At 47.8% G+C, this 10028-nt stretch overlaps 1 pseudogene; it reads right to left on the bottom strand.

Moving 5' to 3' along the window:
- Positions 1-385: 385 nt before the first annotated feature.
- On the bottom strand, positions 386-9096 carry LOC125941045 (protein GVQW3-like; annotated as a pseudogene).
- Between the last annotated feature and the right edge of the window lie 932 nt (positions 9097-10028).

Here is a 10028-nt window from a genome sequence, read left to right as displayed (position 1 = left end):
AGTGAAGGACGTGGAATTTCGGGAAAGTTTCTTTGTTTTTGGGCCAGAATAGCGAGGTTGCGTCGGTGCGTACCCTTTTCGAGGCACGATCGGTAGAGAAGGGGTTTGAGGGTCCCATGGAAAGAAATTATTTATTCGGCAACGGCGTCTGCCACCCACCACGAAGCCCAACAAGGGGGCGTGGCAGAACATGAAAAAAGTCTGCACAGCGCCAGCAGTATGCCGTTACTATAACCCAATATGGTATACCCAAGGTAGGACAGCCACACGAGGTTAACCCTTGCCGCCAGGAAAAGTCGAAGTGAATGGAAAAAAAGGGGACAGGACAGATTAAAAGTGGAAGGGAAAGACGAAAATGAGGGTAGAGAGAGATAGGAAAAGACGACTACCGGTATCCCCCGGGCGGGTCGGTCCGGGGGTGCCGTCTACGTGAAGCAGAGGCCAAAGAGGTGTGTTGCCTCCACCGAGGGGCCGTAAAGGTCCAAACACTCGGCATCGGCTCAACACCCAGGATCCCCTTTTCCCCGGACACGGCTAAGCCACGCACGGTTAAACGTGGGAAGGTCCAACCCTCGTGTGCTCGGGTCCGTGGTGTCGCAACACACCAAACGCCTGCTTACGCAGACGCCCCTGCGGGGAGCATAGAATGCTTTCGCATTTAAAAAGCTAGACTGGTAATTTTCGCATATCCAGAAATTCGGCAAGTAAGACGCGCGAGGCGCCTATTGCGCGCTGTCTAGGTGAGTGTCAGCTCGGCGGTGCGTTGCTGAAAGGGTACTGCAGTTCAAAAAACTCGATTCCTTCCGGAAAACGCAATTATCAGTTACTATTTAATAGTTATTTGATACAAAGGTCCATTTCGGATCACCCTCGAAAAGTTCGAGCTTTGCGATACTTAAAGCGTTAGGTTCCCGACCACTTTGATTATTTCGACGGATTCACTGTAAAGCTGCAGGTCTCCGCAAAGAATGAAGGACACAGCTAGTTTACAAACAAACGCTGACTCGCAACTCAGTTTATTTCGCGCCGAGATTTGTGCGTGAGTGAGCCGTGTGTCGTACACACGGACAAAGAATCAGATTTTTAGAGGCGAAGCTTCTTAGGGCGCGGGTCTGTCCTTCCTCCGATGTAGTATGTAGCCACCTGTAGTTTTATGAAGTGTTCACTAGATGGCGTAAGTCCGTAGCTCTGGTTGGCATGGAGACCGCTATGTATGTATGTATACGCATATATACATATATATGTATATGTATAGTATAACCAGAAGCCGACTTCTGCTTCCGTTTACACTTCCGGTTCCGGTTCCGGAAGCCAGCTTCCGGCTTCCGGAGAACGCTTCCGGCGTTTTTCTCTCTCGTCCTCTACCAGAAATACGAGTAAAGTGAGTAAACTCTAGCATTCATAGTTGTATTGCGTAAACATGATGTACAGGAGGCATACGTGAATATATTGGGAAATATCTACAAAGATTTCCCAGCTACCTAAGCTTGCTTCTCCGCAAGAAAGTAGCAAACTACCTATCCGGATAGGGGTCATGCAAGGAGGCAGTCTCTCCAATGCAACTGACTACATGCTTAGCGGTATTCAAGCTATTAGACTGGGGAGGCTTAGGCGTGAGTACTCGTATCAACGGCGAATACCGCAACCTTCGGTTTGTAGATCACATTGCCGTGTTCAGCAACACTGGGGATGAATTGCAACAAATGATTGAGGAATTTAAACGAGAAAATGTAAGAGTGGGATTGAAGATTAACATGCAAAAGGCTAATGTTATGATCAATAGCCTAGCAAGGGAACACGAATTCATGATGGCCAGTCTGCCTCTAGAATCGCTACAGGAGTATTTTTATATAGGTCTATTACTCACAAGGGACCCTGAGACCCTGAGCATGAGAAGGAAATTTACAGCAGAATAAAAATCGGTTGGAGTGCATACGGTAGGCATTGCCAAATCCTGAGAGCTTACCATAGTTGTTGAAGTGAAAAGTGTAGAATCATTGCATTCTACTTGTGCTTACATATGGGGCAGAAACTTGGAGGTTAATAAAGAAGCTCAAGAACAAGTTAAGAACCGCGCAAAGAGCAAATTAACAAAAAATGTTAGGCCTAAAGTTAAGAGACAGAAAGAGAGCGGTGTGGATCAGAGAGCAAACGGGGATAGCCGATATTCTAGTTGACTTTGAGAGAAAGAGATGGAGCTGGGCAGGCCATGTAAGGCGTAGGGTAGATAACCGGTGAGCCACTATATTTAGGAATATGTGCCAAGGGAAGGGAAGAGCAGTCGAGGCAGGCAGGAAACTAGGGGGAGTGATGAAATTAGTAAATTTGGAGGCGCAAGTTGGAATGAGCTAGCGCAAGACAGGGGTAACAGGAGATCACAGGGAGGTGCCTTCGTCCTGCAGTAGACATAAAAATACGCTGATGATGATGGTGAACTTTCAGTTCTTCTGCTCTTTTAGTGGGACCTAAACTGCTTAGCAACCTAGTGCTTTATCATCACAGTGCTCAAGCATTGCGAAGCAGTTCTAAAATTGGTCTTGTTAAGTATCGACCAAGTCCTAATATATGACTGCGTTTTGCGGAAAGATTCGCTTTTTAGCTGCGGTAGGCTTTCAGTCACACAGCGCCAAGCCGGAGTTAATCGATAGAAAGCGCTTAGCGTCACGCACGCCACCTGTCCCGAATTTCTCGGGATGCGTCAGAACATCTTCAACTGCTGTTGCGAAGAGTAGGTAGTATCAATTGCTACGATTGGGTGGATGTCTCATTTTCCATTTAATAAATTCTCTCCACCTAGCGGTTTTCCGCTGAACAATTACGTCAGACACTTGCCTTTGCTTCCAGTTATCGATAAATTCGACTTTGCCCTGCCATCTGCTAGCCGCCTGGTTAGCTCAGATGGTAGAGCGGCTGCCCTGGAAAGGCAGTGTTGGTGCAGTGGCCGAATCTCTCTTGCAGAAGGTAAAGAACAGATATGGAGCGAAAAGGGCAGACAACCAGCGACAGAGGGCGAGACCCTCAGTCATGCCTTATATGCCTATGGTCTCGCACAACCTGAAGAAGGTCGCGAACAGGCATAGTATTCCTGTGGTCTTCATGTCTCCTAATAAGATATCTAGGCTCTGCGATCGAATTTGCGGTGACAGCAAGCGAGGTTGCCAAACCAACCATGATAGCCGCTTCGTAAGGTGTGCGACAGGAGTGGTACATTACGTTGCCTTGTTGTGCAGGAAGGTGTGCATCGGCCAAACCGAACGGTGCATTAACGACCGGCTCAGGGAGCATGCGCTAAAAGTTCAGAAAGAGGATGACAAGTATCCACATTTGGCTGCCCATATCACCACGTGTGGTTGCAAGCCACGATCTCATGAGACCACCATCTTAGGCAAATATGCAAACTACACGGCTCCAGTGAGTCTAGAAGCATTATTTACCCCCAAGAATTCAGCTATTTGTATAAGCGAAGCGTCTATTCTTTTGCACAGTGCCGAACTGTACTTGAACTCTGTTGTATGAGGCAGATAGTTGTATTGTTCACTTTTTAACAGCGAAGCTGTTTAAGCCAGCCGTAATTTGTGGTGCGGGCCAAGAAACTGCCGCGCCGTAGCCATGGCAACCCGGAGAATAAGGAGGACCGCGTGCATGCGCACGCGGTCCTCTTTAGAAGCAACAGCGTTCTTGGCCCTGTGCCAACCTTGGTTAGCCTGCCTGCGTTTGTGGTATGCCAGGAACGCTGTCGCTCGTAGGCGCCGACGCGTCCAGCGCTAGTCACGCGAAATGTCGCCAACGCGTTCGGCGTCGGCAAGCGACAGCGTTCTTGGCACTGTACCAAACTTGGTTAGCATGCCTGCGTTTGTGGCATGCCATGAGCGCTGTCGCTCGTAGGCGCCGACGCGTCCAGCGCTAGTCACGCAAAATGTCGCGAAAGGGACGGTACCTCCGAAAATGATCGCTCGAGAATACCTTCCTACATGCGTAGATAAGTCAAACCAAGTTAAGACTTAGCAGCAACCAAGTTAATACCTAGCAGCAGCAGCCAGTAAGTTTCGCTGTGCCTAATTGCGCGACCGAGTGCAAACTTGCCAGTTTTTAAAATTTGTTTTCATCACCTCGCATGTAGAAGGGGGGGGGGGTCACACCTGTGTACGTGGTTAACCTTATAAATCGAAGGGTGTGTCGATCGTGATAAACGGTAGTAGCGCTCGTCCGCGTCTGGCGTGTTTTCTTCGTGTGTATGTGAACTTATTTGCGCTATGTCTTAAAGCAACTGCTACACCAACGAGCCCAACCGGCATTCCTTCTGCAATATCAGACAATGACGATTATTAAATTAAATTATGTCGTCTTACGCGCCAAAACCAAAACATAATATGAGGCACGCCGTCGGGGCGGGGGGGGGGGGGGAGCGTGCATTTTTGCCACCTGGGATTCTTCAGCGCGCACCCAGTGAACGGTACCAGGGTGTTCTTGCATTTTGCCCCCATCGAAATGAGGCCGCCGTGGTTGCGATTTGAACCCCCACCCTCGGTCTTAGCGGCGGAACGCCATAGACACTAAGCAACCACGGCGGGCAATGAAGATAAAGGAAACACTGAGGAAATAGACTTCGTTCTTAATTTATACGCGCGGAAATGATACATAAATGGGAAATGAAAGTGAGAAGAAAGCTTTTCGTACTTCAATTCCCACAGTGCGTGGGATCGGTTTATTTTTAGAGCGCCATTCATAACGCGGCCGTTCATGCGGTGGGCGTTGTCGTCCCTCGGCGTAACCGAGTAAACGAGCACAGCGAAGGGTGAAAGAGCGACCGCGGAGCGCGGATGAAAGACGGCGAGAGCGAAGAGAGAGCGACGAGGACGGTGCAATGGGAGCTTGAGGAGAAAAGAGGAGGAGGGAGAATGGCGAAATGGTGAGGAGGAAAGCGGGGTGTCGGCGGCAACCAGTAAGAATGCGCTGGCCTGGACTTCAGACCCACTGCGCATGCGCGATGTACAATATATCAGCGATAGCGCAGTGCGGTTTTGTCGCATGGACAAAACCGCTGCGCTAAATTTACCAGCGCCATTCCGCAAGACATAAAAGATGTGCAGAGGCTTGCACAGACCAGGAACAAACTTTTATATTGTAAAATAGAGAAAATGTACAGTTGATTTTTTGGGGACGCCAAAATTATCTTAATGTGAATGGGTACTTTATTTAGATGTATTCCGCTTTAACATTCTCGAACATTCTTTTTCGCATAGATTTATTTTATTTCAGTGTTTGTCCCTAGCTCACTATATAGTCGTGCTTCAATTGTGCTGCACTAGATGATGTCTGTAGCAATAGATTTTTCGCACGCTTTTCGTTCCAAGTTTCGCGACCAATTAGGATCTACCTTGGGCTATAGAGGCGCGGAGGGCGGACGGCTTCGTGTGCACTGTGTTCTCGAGTGCCTAGTTCGCGTTAAAGCGAGAGGCAACACGAAGAGCTATTCACTCGCTGCTCCTGCTGCTCTCAGTCACGCCAGCATTGTGACTGCGAGTGTTCGCGGTCATCAAGTCAGATGTATTCACGCTTGCCCATGCAACGCGTGACACCAGACTTTTTAACTTATTTAGAGAGCTAATTGTTACTGCAATTTATACGTCCGGTAAAACTACGAGCCTTGCTTCGCGTAGTTGTATAGTACGTTGCTATCGCTCTCAATGCCGCAACTTTCGGGCGAAGCTACAGATTTTTTTTGTGTGTGAAATAGCAATTGCTTGGTTTATTTCGTGTAGGTCGTAGATGACACGTTTAACAGCTGCAGACGCCGGACGAAATGCTCTGTCGCAGTTCTACTTCGGTGCGTGTTTTGCCAACTGCTGACAAAATTTTTCGCTAAAACCGAACAAACGACGGGGGGCTCGTAAGGTTGGTTTAAATAGCGACGTGCAGGTGCTGTTGCGTTGCAGCCTTGTGTACAATGACAGCATTCGGTTTTTCTGCAATACCAATAAAAGCGCACTAGCAACCTCGTACAAAAGAACTCTCGCAAAACAAGTAATTCGCAAAGAATGCTCTACACGTCTTATACGATTATATAACGTTGTATGTGGTTTAATATGTATATGATTGTATTGTGCTAAAGAAAAAAAATCGGCTTTATTAACTGCATTAGAACTGCTAAAAATGTGGTTTAATAATAATGCGATTAGAATTCGGAGGGAATATTATTAAGTAACATTGTTTATGTATTTGTACTGTGATGGGTAATGTGTAGGGCGAAGTTCAAAGCATGAAGGTAAATTGTTGCCTTTCCAATAATTTACGGGTGTATAGGCAAGTGCTCTGTAGTGTTACGAGTGCGTTTACGAGCCGTGCGAAATTTAGTCCGTTGCCCTGGCAAAACTACTATAGTACCATCAAGATCAAATTTAGTGAAAAATGGGGGAACGCTACTGCAAATTTGTGCGCGAAGGTAAATGCATGTGGATAAAATAAAGTCATTGTAAAATATATAAATTATGAAGTACTTGAGAATGTTAATGGACATTTCACGCTATATTTCCCAATGTTCCGAAGACACTCTAGAATAAACGAAGTTTATGTTTGGGGAGAATATCTGGCACGTTATCGTCTATGTGTAGGCGAAATTCAGAGTGTTTTATTTAATTATGACCCATGCCATAAATTACGCATTTCATGTGCTCCGAAGTGTTGTAAGTGTGTTTTACAACTGGCGCAATAGTTAGCCCGCCGCCCTCGCATAAATACAAGTTCCACGAAAATGAAGTTCAGCGAACATGGGGGAACGCTATCGTAAACTTGTGTGCGAAGTTCGATGCATGTCGAATAAACATAGCTTTTAAGAACATTGTTTACGCAAAGGTTCAAAAGTGCAACGCTGCCGCTATCGGCTGTCTTCCACTGCCCCGACGGAACTTTCGTTAAAAATATTCATGAGAAATGGTGGCGGGTATCTTAAATGCTATGAGTGGCAAAATTTGAACGTGTCTGCCTTATTTAGGTGCGCTACAAAGAATTATGGAGCCTTCGTTTGTTTTTTGTATTTACATTCGCTGTACGAGTTTCGGTGGACTATAGTGAGGCACCTTGTATATGGTTCGCGAGAGCCGTAACCAGGTAATGGGAGATTTGTATGCAAATTTTAAAGTTGGTTAATTAGCTGAGGTCCTCCGAAATAAAGTGCCTTTGCAAGCGTTCCAGACTCGCTATGAGTGTTTTACGAGCGCGCAAAATATGGTCGTTTCCCTGAAAAAACTACGAATGCCATTGATAACATACTCAGTGAAAATGGGGGGAAGGCTAAGGCGAATCTGCTAAGTGTGTGCGGAATAAATACAGTTTTTTTTCGAAATATTGCTTCAACAAGTGTTCGAAAGTCTCATACGGTCGTCATCAGCTGTGCCTTCCCAATGTCCTGAGATGATAGCTAAACGGTACACCATGTTCATGTTCGGTGGAAATGCGGGTAATGTGAAGGCAAATGTGTGACCCAACATTAGCGCTCCTGGACTTACTAAAAGCACTGCAAATAATCACTAAACCCTCTCTTTCTATGCGGTGTGCAAAGCTCGAGGTCTCAGGGAACTAAAAAAAAAGAAAAAAAAAACCACTTCGTTTATATTTCGGGCACGTTATCGGTAATGTACAGGCGAACTTCAAAGTGTGGGGAGAAATTCCAGCTTCAGCAGTAAATTACGTTTGCAAGCGAGGCGGCAGGATTATAAGTGGATTTTATGAACAACGTATAACGTGTCCCGTGGGCCAGGGGGAGCTGTGAAAGCTACGGAAATTCCATTTAACGAAAATATGCGTGTGTGTGTGTTTTGTAGGGGGGTTGAAGTATGACCAATGTTACGACGAAGTAGAACTTGTGTGGACAAAGTATTGGCATTGCGAAAATGTTTTAATAACTGCATGAAAGCGCTACATGCGAATAATGTTTTAAACGGGCCAGTGATGTACGGCCAGCGTTTTAAGGTATGCCACATACGAGGTCTGGTAGAAAAGTATCCGACCTTTGGCCGAAAAAAAAAACGGGCATAACTGGAGCGTTGGAAACCTAATCACCCTCAAAGTAGTCTCCTTGGGACTCCACACACTCCTCCCAGCGGTGCTGCCATTGTTGGAAGCATTACAAGAGGGCCTCTTTCGGAATGGAGTTTATAACTCAGCTGTCGCTGCAGCCATAATTGTCCTCTCTTGTCTGAAATCGTGCTCCTTTCAATGGCCTCTTGATTTTGGGAAACAGCCAGATGTCGCAGGGGGCCATATCACGAGCGTAAGGAGCCTATTGAACTACAGGAGTCTGGTTTTTCGCCAAAAAAGTCTGAATCAAGTGCAAGGAATCAAGTGAATGATGCGCCAATTTCCCGTTGACCACAACTCCGGTCTCTTGCGCTGCACAGCATCACGTAGGCAACGGAGGACATCCCTCTAATACTCTATGGTGATTGTTTGATCCTGTGGTGCGTACCCGTGGTGTACCACACCATGGTAGTCAAAGAAAGCCGTCAGCATCACTTTGACATTGCTCCGCACTTGGCGGGCCTTCTTTGGTCTTGGTGACGTGGAATGCTTCCACTGTGACGACTGGTACTTGGTGTCCGGGTCGTACCAGTACACCCAAGACTCTTCACCAGTGATTATGGTGTTCATGAAGTCGGGGTCACTGTTTGTGGAATCCAGCATGTCCTGTGAGACTTCAACACGAAGTTGCTTTTGTTCCACCGTGAGCAGGTTCGGCACCAATTTCGCCGAAACTCTCTTCATGGCCAAATCTTCGGTCATAATGAAATGTGCAGAAAAAGTGCTGATGCCCCCATCTTCTGCAATTTCTCGGATAGTCACACGACGGTGCCGCATCACCACAGCGTTCACTTCGGCAATGACCAGATCATTTCGGCATGTTGATGGCCGACCGGTGCGTGGCTCGCTCTCCACCGATGTGCGGCCGTCTTTAAAACGGTTGTACCACTCTTTAATCTGTGTGCTGCTCATAGCATCGTCACCGAAAGCCGTCTGAATCTTCCGAATGGTTTCCACTTCGCTGTCGCCCAGTTTCTGGCAAAATTTGATGCAGTAGCGCTGCACCAGTCACTCCTCCATTTTCCTGCCCTTACAAAGGCTGTCACCACCCTAAAACAGCGCTTGCATGTAGGCTCCCTAACCTGTCGAGGATGCGAGCGCCATCTGGATAAGATTTTAGCAAGTAGCATACCCGAGCGCACCGCAGGGTAGAAATGCTGGCATAAGGGGTTTGTATTTGAGGTTCCTCGTAACAGAATTATGCTTTCTCGTACATTCAAATAACAGTCCGACGCCAGCATGTCTATCGGTTTGGTTAAGTCGTACTTTACTATTTTTCTCACGCTTTTCACTCTGAGAAATTCAATTTCTGTTCACTAACACCTTGCACCACGCGGCGGTGCGCGGTCGGGGCGGTTCGCGATGATTTTCTCCGCCACGGACGCCGACATCCACGCCGACGCCGGATTTTCTACGACACGGGGCTCTTAACGCTTTCGCGTTAAAGTCAGCGTCCTCTGACTCGCTGCTATTCGATGTATCGATAAGATCAGCCGTAGAGGCAGCGGAATCGCGATATCTGCAATCTCCCGAAGTGCGCGCGCTGTTTCCGGAGCCGGCTATTTTAGATGCGAGAGCCTCTTATGCTCGGGCAGTGTCCGTTCTGCGGCGTCCGCACCCATACTGCGCATGCGCAACTCTCCCTCATTCTCCTCTCCTACGCAGGTGTGCGCTCTCCGCTGCCCCTCTCCGCCATAGGTGCAGCGCAGCAAATCATTGCATATAACTCTCTCTCGCTCTCTCCCTCTCTCTCTCTCTGAGGGCATGCCGATAGGCGGCGCAAGTGTCACGGCGCAGTATAAAGGGCGCGTTCGCTGTGCTTCCCTCTGTGCAACGATGTGCGAAACACCATGAACAACGTCAACGTCGGCGCTAGTTGCAGCGGCAGCGCCACCGCCGCGGAGCAGAGGAAGGCTCGGGAAGCCGGGGTTGTTGCGTTCCGAGCTTCGGGC

The sequence above is a fragment of the Dermacentor silvarum genome, chromosome 10 (assembly GCF_013339745.2).
Source record: "Dermacentor silvarum isolate Dsil-2018 chromosome 10, BIME_Dsil_1.4, whole genome shotgun sequence".
NCBI lineage: Eukaryota > Metazoa > Arthropoda > Arachnida > Ixodida > Ixodidae > Dermacentor > Dermacentor silvarum.
Note: the sequence above shows the minus strand (reverse complement) of the source record. Positions and strands in the feature narration are given on the sequence as shown.